Here is a 9,641-nt window from a genome sequence, read left to right as displayed (position 1 = left end):
AAAAAAAAAAAAAAAAAAAAAAAAAAAAAAAAAAAAAAAGTAAAATTATTTACTTATCTAGGTTAAGTAAATAAATGAAACTGGGTGGGCCCAAGAATTGCTTGGTTTCTTGGTCATTTTGCACTTTGGCACTCGATAGACAAAGGGTATATGGTACATTTATTTTCCCTCTTTACTATAAGGAAACAACACAAGTGCCATAATATGTGGCCACAGACACTTGGGACTCAATATGTGGAAAGCAAATGTGCTGTTTAAAGGAGACCACTGCAACTTAGCTCTATCTGTTGTTGTCATGTCGGAATGGGAGCACAATACTGACAGGTTTGAGTTTTCAGAAGAAGTAAGATTTCTGTATGAGATCTCCTGACTTCTAAATGTGAATTCTAGCAAAACCCAAACCCCAACCATGTGGACTGAACTAAACACAACGAAGCCATATCCGGCCCACAGATTGCTGTGATATATATCCTGAAGATCCTTTCTGTGCCAGAGAACTATGATTTTAAATTTCTTGATAACAGAAACTGTGTCTACTCTTTTCTCTTCAACTATATCAACAAAGCATTTTAACTGGAGATCAACAACTGATCATCAGATATTTTTTATCACATCAAAACTTTCATTGGATTGAAGTTTTGTAGGAAAATTTGACCTACAGAGGTATTTTCAGTGGACAGAGAGCATTGGTAATTCTGAGGACAACTATTTGTAAGAAAAGACTCAAATGCTGAACTGTGCAACATAGAAAAGATTTAATAGCATGCAAAGAGAATAGATTGAAGTAGCTGGAGAGAATGGGATCATGTCTGGGAGTACAGGACGATGAATAATCAAGAAGGGAGTTATTCATAATACTCAACTCTGCTGACTGGCCTTTTGAAGGAAAAAAATAAAAAATGATTAGTATATGTTTGGATGAACAGAGGCAAGATGATGCACTTCCGGGTTCTTCTTAACCAACTTTTCCCGCGCGTGCGAAAATGCAGCCGGTGCCCGGGAAGGTGCAGACCAACTGGGCATGCGCCAGGTGACGTCAATCCGAAGAGACCAAGATTTACCTGGTCGCACCTGTGGAACGCCCCTGACACGCCCCTGCCCCGCCTATTGCCCTCCCACTCCTAGAAAAGCCGCTCCGGAGACACGCCACACGCGGCCTTCCTCAGTCCTCCACTCCTGTCGGGATGTCAGGACTGCGGGAACTCCGTCCGAGAGCCCCACCGGGGGGCTCTGTCGGCCTTCTTTGCCGGAGGCCGACAGACCTCTTCCCCACACCTTAGGTGACCAAAATAAACTTGCAGTTTTGCTCCTACACTTGCCTACTCGCTGGTTCTTTTGTGTCCGCTCTGGTGGTCTTAGAAAAACAAATCAGTATAGGGAAGAAGCGATTTGATTTGGCTGAGAGGAGGTTATTGGAAACCTTGGAAATGGTGGCTTTTTTCAGTAATTGGGATGGAAGCCAGACTGGAGAAGGTTAAAGGGATTAGAGGTGAGGAACTGGGAGATCCAGAGTTATGCTGCTTTTCCAGGAGGTTGGACACAAAGAAAGAAGGGCTGGGATGAGAGTGGAGGAATCCATCTGTTTCAGTGAAGATGGTGTGCTGGATATGGGGAACACCTGTGCATACTTGAAGCTGGATGGTGATACATCCTCTTCATTGTCCTTGGTATCTTGGAAAGGAAGTGATTATCTCCTTTTGACTTGGCCTATCTTGCATATGCAAATCCCTCTATGGTGTGTGAATAAACAAACTATTTTGATATTTTTTTGGGTGGGATGATTAATAAAGTTATGACTCATTATTTTTGTATATTCAGAAGTTCAGTACCATCGCTAACTCACAGGTTACAGAATATACACTATCTCTCCTGTGTTTGAAAATCACTCTAGTCTGTAAGTATCTCCAGATCCCTGGAATGAATCCATAAAGGAAGGTTATGCTTCAATAAAGTTACTGTGGCGTCAGTCTGAGCCAAGAGTGTTCTGTGATTATTTTTGCTGATTGTTCAGAACTGATCTCTGCCTGTTTACCTGCAACTCTTCTACTGAGCTCATTGTCTATCTTCTTCCTGGGGCCACCATTACTGGAGTGGAACCATATGCTTCTGCCCTGGAGACTGCAGCATTATATTAGGTTGCCACGAGCTAAGGAAGAGCTCATGTCCCCAGGTATCTTACAGCCATTTCCTTTTATCCCTATTGAATGTTATGGCACACTTCCATGTTCACAAATTTAAATATTTAAATAAAATAACAATAGGCCCTGCTGGCCTATTGTTTGCAGAAAATTAAACGTAACTCCTCATTGGGAGGTATATAAATAAATATAAATAAATAGAAAATAAATAGAAATCGATCTATTTGTTGAAATTTTCTCAAAAACAAAGCTCATATAGAGGAAGGAGACTAGTGGCTTTATTTAGAAATGGTGATTTTGGATGAAATGATTGATTTTTTTGTTTACAGTACACTATCAAGTTATGTAACATAGTGACATAATTTTGTTTACGTTAAAGATAGCAAAATAAGATGGTGTAAAATGTGGATCCCCTGACTTCACCATTTATTTATTTCAAATGTTCTTCTACTCTGGTAAAGCTATTAAAATAGGTGACTATGATAATCCATCAAACAGACATTTATTTAACACACACTGTGGATTTTGCCTTAGTGGCAAAGGTAAACAATTTGCACATTTACTTGTATCTAGTAGGGGATGTGAGCAATTAAGCAACTGCAATAGAGTGCAGCAAGTGCCATGATGGGGGAATATAAAATACTATGAAAGCACAGAGTAGCCAAGCACCTGAACCAGTGGGACAGAGGCTTCTCAGAGGTAATGACCTTTGGAATGAAACCTGGCGGAGGTGTAGAAGGTAGCCAAACAGATGTGGTTCTGAACAGAGGGGAAAACAGGTGAGACTGTGCAGAGGTCAGTCAGAACACAGCAAGTTAGAAAAATGCAGAGAACATTTGTTATCTCTCGTTCATGCAACAAACATACATATTAAGCACCTATTTTGTGCCAGGCACTGTGCTAGGCACTGGAAATTATAAAACGCAAAGGTGACTGTTTCATGATGCTTACTATGTAGTCAGGAAGCTGACACACTAAATAATTGCAGGATGGTATATAAGCACTACAATAGAGACATGTTCTAAGGACACAGTGGAACAAAGGAGGAAAAGCCAATTATGTTTGGAGGTATGAAGGAAGGCTGGAGATTTATTTTGCAACAACTCAAGTAAAAGAGGTCCTTTATTTTGTTTAGGGGCTTAATTTATAAATTGACCTTGTCCTACCAAGCTAACATGTTTGCTTTGAAGCAGGTTTTGGGATGATAAACCTAAAATAAACAAGAAGAATGATTTTATTTGAGACAAAGAAAAATGTGTATTGTTTCTACAACGAGGAAAAATGATTCACTAACTCCCAGGTTGCAGGAAAGATACCCCAAAGACCATCTACTTCCATTATATATTGCTGTATGTGAACCCAATATACACAGTCTCCTCAAGTAGGGGATTGAAGTACTCAGTCAACTCAATCACTGTATATTAACATAAGCTAATATCTTGGAATAACATGTGGCTACATGTTCTGTTCGTGTAACTCAGCTTCTAAAGACCTGATCATATCTGGTGTCAACGCAATGGAGTGGATTTAGAAGATTAAAATAAAAAGCTGGATTTAGAGTAACTGAAAAAACTCCAGGCACTTTAAACATATGACATAAGTGTGGATTATATATGAGTTGTTATTAATTCTTAGAAAAATAATATTTAAAAAAGCAAAATTATTCTAAAGGAAGGACTCATGATAGGAGTATTTTTTTTTTTTTTTTTTTTGGAAACGGGGCACTCTGTCATCCAGGCTGGGGTCAGTGGCATGATTACAACTCACTACCTCCTCTAACTCCTGGGCTCTAGCAATTCTGTTGCCTCAGCCTCCTGAGTAGCTGGAACTATAGGCACATACCACTTCACCTAGCTAATTTTTATTTATTTATTTATTTTTTGTAGAGATGAGATCTTGCTGTGTTGCCCATACTGGTCTAAAGCAATCCTCCCACCTCATCCTCCCAAAGTGCTGGGATTACAGGCATGAGCCACTGCCTAGCCAGATTTGGGTATTTTTAAAAGATAGCTATAAATGAATGTGGCAGGAGTTCTTTAAAATAGTGAACCTTGAGGGCTTAAGAAACGACAGTAAGTAGTGGATATGAGGCCCACCAAGGTCCAATGAGTTGAAGTGAACTGCTCAGAGTTTATACCCACAGACAGAGCCCCCACCTGTTCACCTCTTCTCGTTCTTACCAGTGCTTGCTCTTTGTCCATCCATGCCTCAGAATGACTGACTTATCTTGACGGCCAAAAACACCACTCTCAAAATGCCCTGGCAGATTAAAGAGGTACAGTTATGGGGATGTCTGTTGACCTTTTCTTAAATTCTGTGAGAGAAACAATAAAACATCAATACCTGGTCATTTGATTAACATCCATGCGATTTTACATGGTTCTCATTGTTCTATTTGACATTGAAATGTATCATCTGCTTTACTTTTTAATTTACTTGCTAATAAGATAGTTTTCCACATGAAAAGTTAATAATTATATTTATTATCTAAAACAAAAATGTACATTAAAAATCTTGTGTACTATGTGAATTATAAATACCACGAAAGGGCAGCAAAACAATAGTGTATAGAAAGGTAATATTGAAAATGAAGCATGTTTCATCTGTAGAACTAACACAAAATCAGAAAAGAGTCAATTGTTTATATAACAGTAAAAAAAATCAAATAATATATTAGGGAAGGCTCAACCATTTAGAGAATGAAACCTCTTGTGTGTGACTCACTTGATATCTTCTTAAACAAGGTGGTCATCTCTAACCTGGATGAACGGTTTAATAAGGAGAATGTTTGACACAAGAACCTACATAATTTTCCACAGCTCAATTCCATACTGATGAGATTTCAAACAACAGGACTGGTTTGGGACTACATGATTAGGAGTCTAGAATATGTCTGTCAGATTTGTCCTTGATGCTCAAATTAGGCAAGATATCAAAAGATAGAAATAAAAGTAAAGTAGTTTTAAACGCAGAGAATAAAAATCCTATACAGAAAAGTACGATGCCTTTTGTAATGTAAATACGGGATTGGACTCAGTGTGAGAAATGAAGGAAAAGAGCAAGAAATAGTCTGTTACAAGCTGAATATGGGTCAGTAATTCACTGCCATTGTTTAAAAAAAAATCTGCATCATGATGAGTGTGGCTTGTATTATTTCTATGTTGGGAATGGCCAAGGTACTTTAAGAACTAAAAGGTAAAACTAAAGAATGCTAAAAAATAAAACAAATAATAGGAAAGAAAGGAAAAGAAAACCATAGATGAGTACAGGTTTAAAACATTTCAAAAGATGAGCTGAAAACTGACTTGTATAGACACTTTTAAGAATGGGAAAAGATTTTAAGTGAGGGGATGTTGATCATTTCCGCTTTATATTGAGATGGAAGAAAAATGGGCTTGGTGAAAGCAAAAGGACTTTTTGGTGGACTATCAGTGTGATAGACATTATGAGAGACAAAGAGAATCGTAAAATTACCATCCTGGAAAGCTTCACTAAGATAATGAATGGTCATTTTTCTTTAAGATTTAAGATATTTGCTTGCTTGAAAAATACTTCCAGCTGACTGGAATTGTCTGCCAGCTTTGTGACTCTAATTTGAAGTTTGCCAAAAACTCTTTAAAATGCATTACAAATTTTAATTTAAAACAAACAGAGGGAAGAGCTATACAACATTAGTATCTGTGAAACTCCTATTAAGATGCATTAGAAAAAAATTACTTTTATAATAATTTATTAATTGGCTCAAAATTTCTCCTTATTGCATTTTTCTGGAGATATTTATCTTTCCCTGAACCATTCATTCATCTTGCCTTGGATCTATTTATTTAAGGACAGAGAGGATGCCTTGGGGACTGTTGCAGGATAATGGGCAGATGGGCTGACTTCTTGCTTATTAGTAAGCTGGGATGATTTGACTCTAAACTTCTTCCTAAGGGATAGAGGCACTTAAAATGAGGTTTACTCAATCATGGAAGTATAATTGAAATAAAGATATTATTTCATCTCCCTCCCTCCCACCCCATTTCTATTTTTTTGGTATTCTTGTTTGACTTGATGACTTAGTGTTATCACTGATGAAACCTTAAGTAGACCAGTGGTTTGTTCTTTTGTTCTTTTGTTATCAGGATGGGACAGATGTAACTGCAGGGTTCAGCAGGAGGTAGCTAGGAGAAGCTTCTCATTAAACAAGAATTGAGAAATCCCATCTGAATACCCCTTCTCCGATTATTTAGTAAATGGAGAACACATGATGAATAAAATAGAGAAATTCTTAATATCAAATGCAAGGGTATGCAAAACCTGCAGGAAACTCTATGTGTGCTTTTCTTCTTTCTTTCCGTCTTTTTCCTTTCTAAAACAAGACATTTGTATTCACGCAAGTTAATCATAGTGTGTTTGAGGTAATCATAATTAGATGTAATTACTGTGTGGTCAAGTTATACCTTAATCGATGAGCCCAGTTGAGTACTTTAGACATAAAGAACTTCTCAAACTCAAACATCCCCAAAATCCTTGACAGGAATGCTAATGCTATCACAAATGAATCAAAGCATTATTTTGACTCTGATTAACAGTTCTGCTTACTGTACCACTCTAAGGCTGCACACACTGTTTGAAAAATATATGCAACTTAAATCATAAGCCTGTTTGTTTTTTGAAGGAGAAAGAGATATAGAATGTTTTGGATTCATGTCTTCTTTTGTTGATCTAATTTTTGAATTGGTTTCTAATATAGAAAAGCTGTTGTTAGATGGTCTTGTCCCAGACCTGGGGCACGAACTGTGTGGAGAGTCAAGGAAGGGCATGGGTTAAAAATACAGAATGTGAGGCAGTGGATACTGTCTTGCCTCTGAGTCCTTTTCCAGTGCCGAGTGTTCTTCATTCCCACCTTCACCCTTTTAACTGTTATTACAGGGGGATTCCATGCTGAGAGTGTAAACCCTTAAACTTCTGAGTCTGGTACTGTTAGTGTAGGGATTCTGGAAACAGAGTCTCAGGAATGATTATATGGTCCTCAAATCTTCACTTAGCAATGAGTAAGGCTGTAACATTGACTATGAGGTATTGCCCAAAAGCAGCTACTTCTGTTATTCCAAGTCAGTGATACCAGTGAAAGATTTAAAAATCACTTTAGAGAGAAGGAAAGTACTCTTTTACAATTAAATGAGTTGTATTTTTTAAATTTATTCTTCAAAGAGACAGTCACCCTGTAGTGTTTTCCCCCTGATAGGATAGGGCTCCTAGGCTGAGTTAGAATACTCACTCAAGTGCTTGTAGATAAATCTTTTCTGAAAATATCTGCTATCAAGCTTTTAGATGAAACATTCTTCTACCCAGGAAAACAGAGTTTTTCTAGAGAAATCCAATTTTGGAGTGAGCTTTAGAAGCTCCAGCTGACATTCACTATATCATAAAATAGCTTCCAGTATCAGGAAAAGCATGTGCGTCCATGTGGAATCACAAGCACTACTCCATTTGTCCACATTCGGCCGTTTAAGTTGGATTACACTTGAGAAAAATTAAATGGTCTCTCCTGTATCTGCAAAACTACGTATTATTTGGCCTTAGGAACTTGATAAATAGGGATCCAAGGAATACCATGTTGCCACCAGTGTAGCATAGGATAACATTTTGTATTTTGTATTACATGAGGACAGAATGGCTGAGTGTGTACCAGGATTACAACCTCAGAAATCTTAACTATAGGGTAACTTTCTTATTTTAGAAATTAAGACACTGAAATGCAGGAAAATGGTTATAATCCAATTAGTGGTTGATCCACGAATGGAATTCTTATGTTCTATTTCTCCAGTAAAGCAGAGAAAAAAGCTCGAAGTCTGTAATGGCATGATAGGGGAAAAGTGCTCTCTAGGGAATTAAATCTAGGAAACACAGAAATACTCAAAACAAAACAAAACAAAGCTCCTCACACATCAAACGCTAAGTTCATGTTATTATCACATGCCTAGTTATATTTTTGGAGAAAAGAGATTTATTTCTCTTATAATAGTTACAATTTGAGAAAGAAGTGTGTGTGTGTGTGTGTGTGTGTGTGTGTGTGTATGTAGTATCTAAACTGCAAGTTGCTCAGATGGAATTTGTCATTTTTATTACTGCCCTTATCCAGTATTATAAAGAATCCCATCCATGTATGCAACTCTTTATGATAAAAAACAAATGGATAGTTTCTATTTAACTGATCTAACTGCCCATTTGTTACTAGCAGTTGACCCCCATATTGACAACCTCCAGCAATCACCTGCCTTGCTTCTCTCCTTCTACATTGTCTCACTCCTACACCATAGATGCCTGGCTCTCTGAATTATAGGTAGAGCTGTCTTAACTATCTTGAACAATGTGTCTTGGCTTGCTGGCTGAGCCTCCACTGCCAGCCAGGTTTCCAGACCCATTGGGTAGATCTGCTCTTTTCCTGATTGCTTCATTTTTCTGTATGTTGCCGTGCCCAGTTAGCTAATGGAATAGAATGAGTAATTTGCTGGGAATTACCTAAAAAGTTCAAGAGGAAGAAGCTCTGACTCCCAGGAAGACCTGGGTTAAATATTGAAATAGGAATATCTTGAAGATGGTTTGAGATAGGAACCTTGATAGGAACACCTTAAGGATGATAATTATGTCAAGAGGGGAAATCAAGATAACTTTTTACTGGGTCATGAGTGTTCCTTAGATTGTCAAAGAAGAGAAATCTGCTGTTTGTTTGTATTTTTATTTAGCTTATAACCTGATGTAGTTTTTCAATTAAACTAATAATAACTGAGTAATCTTGATTTATCTGCAATCTATTCAATTGATCAAGAAATACACACTGTCTCCTTTGTGACTAGCATTACTGGAAAGAAAATATTCATGAGAAAAGACTGCAGCCAATATAAAGAAACCTCCTGGGGGTGGTTTTAACTTTCCTAGGTTTAAGTGAAAGTGGGAACACATTTTCCAGTGAGAAGAGAGTACCTTTTTATGCATGTCCTTGAGGGCAAGAATCATGTCTAAATTATCTTTTTATCTGTAGAAAGGAGAAGAGAAGCTGGCGCTTAGCAGGTGCGTAATAATGTTTGCTGAAGAAATATTGACAATCTTTCTGGGAAAATGTAGAGAATGAGTAAATTACCTGATTCTTTTCCACTTAATGACATCCTTCTCTTTTCTCCACTTCCTGGCTTAGGCTACCATGATGGGGAAATGCAGTTTGGTAATGCTACTGGAGTATGAAATTCATTTTCCTATGGAAGAAATGTTTAAAACAACAGTTTAGACATTATTAAATAGATATAATAATAATTATTCATTAGGTGTAGTTAAAATAATAATGATTAGATACAATCAAAACTGTTTTACAGAGAACAAATGTTTTGTTGACTATCTAGGAACTCAAGCCATATATCATATAATTTCTAGGAACAAACTTTGTGTTCAAACCTTGAGAACCTCATCGTTTTTCTAAGTTCGGTTGACATCTACCTTCCTTTTCAAAACTTTTTTTCTTAA

At 37.2% G+C, this 9,641-nt stretch overlaps 1 long non-coding RNA gene across 1 annotated transcript in view; it reads right to left on the bottom strand.

Annotated features, from left to right (window-relative positions):
• Positions 1–9,317, bottom strand: part of LOC108535372 (uncharacterized) — a 13,414-nt gene extending 4,097 nt beyond the window's left edge. Inside the window, exons 1-2 of the long non-coding RNA XR_001887215.1 lie at positions 9,265–9,317; positions 4,319–4,397 (exon numbers count right to left, since the gene is read on the bottom strand). This is a non-coding gene — a long non-coding RNA (uncharacterized LOC108535372). The remainder of the gene's footprint in view (positions 1–4,318; positions 4,398–9,264) is intronic.
• Between the last annotated feature and the right edge of the window lie 324 nt (positions 9,318–9,641).

The sequence above is a fragment of the Rhinopithecus bieti genome, unplaced genomic scaffold (assembly GCF_001698545.2).
Source record: "Rhinopithecus bieti isolate Rb0 unplaced genomic scaffold, ASM169854v2 scaffold_12077, whole genome shotgun sequence".
Lineage (NCBI taxonomy): Eukaryota > Metazoa > Chordata > Mammalia > Primates > Cercopithecidae > Rhinopithecus > Rhinopithecus bieti.
Note: the sequence above shows the minus strand (reverse complement) of the source record. Positions and strands in the feature narration are given on the sequence as shown.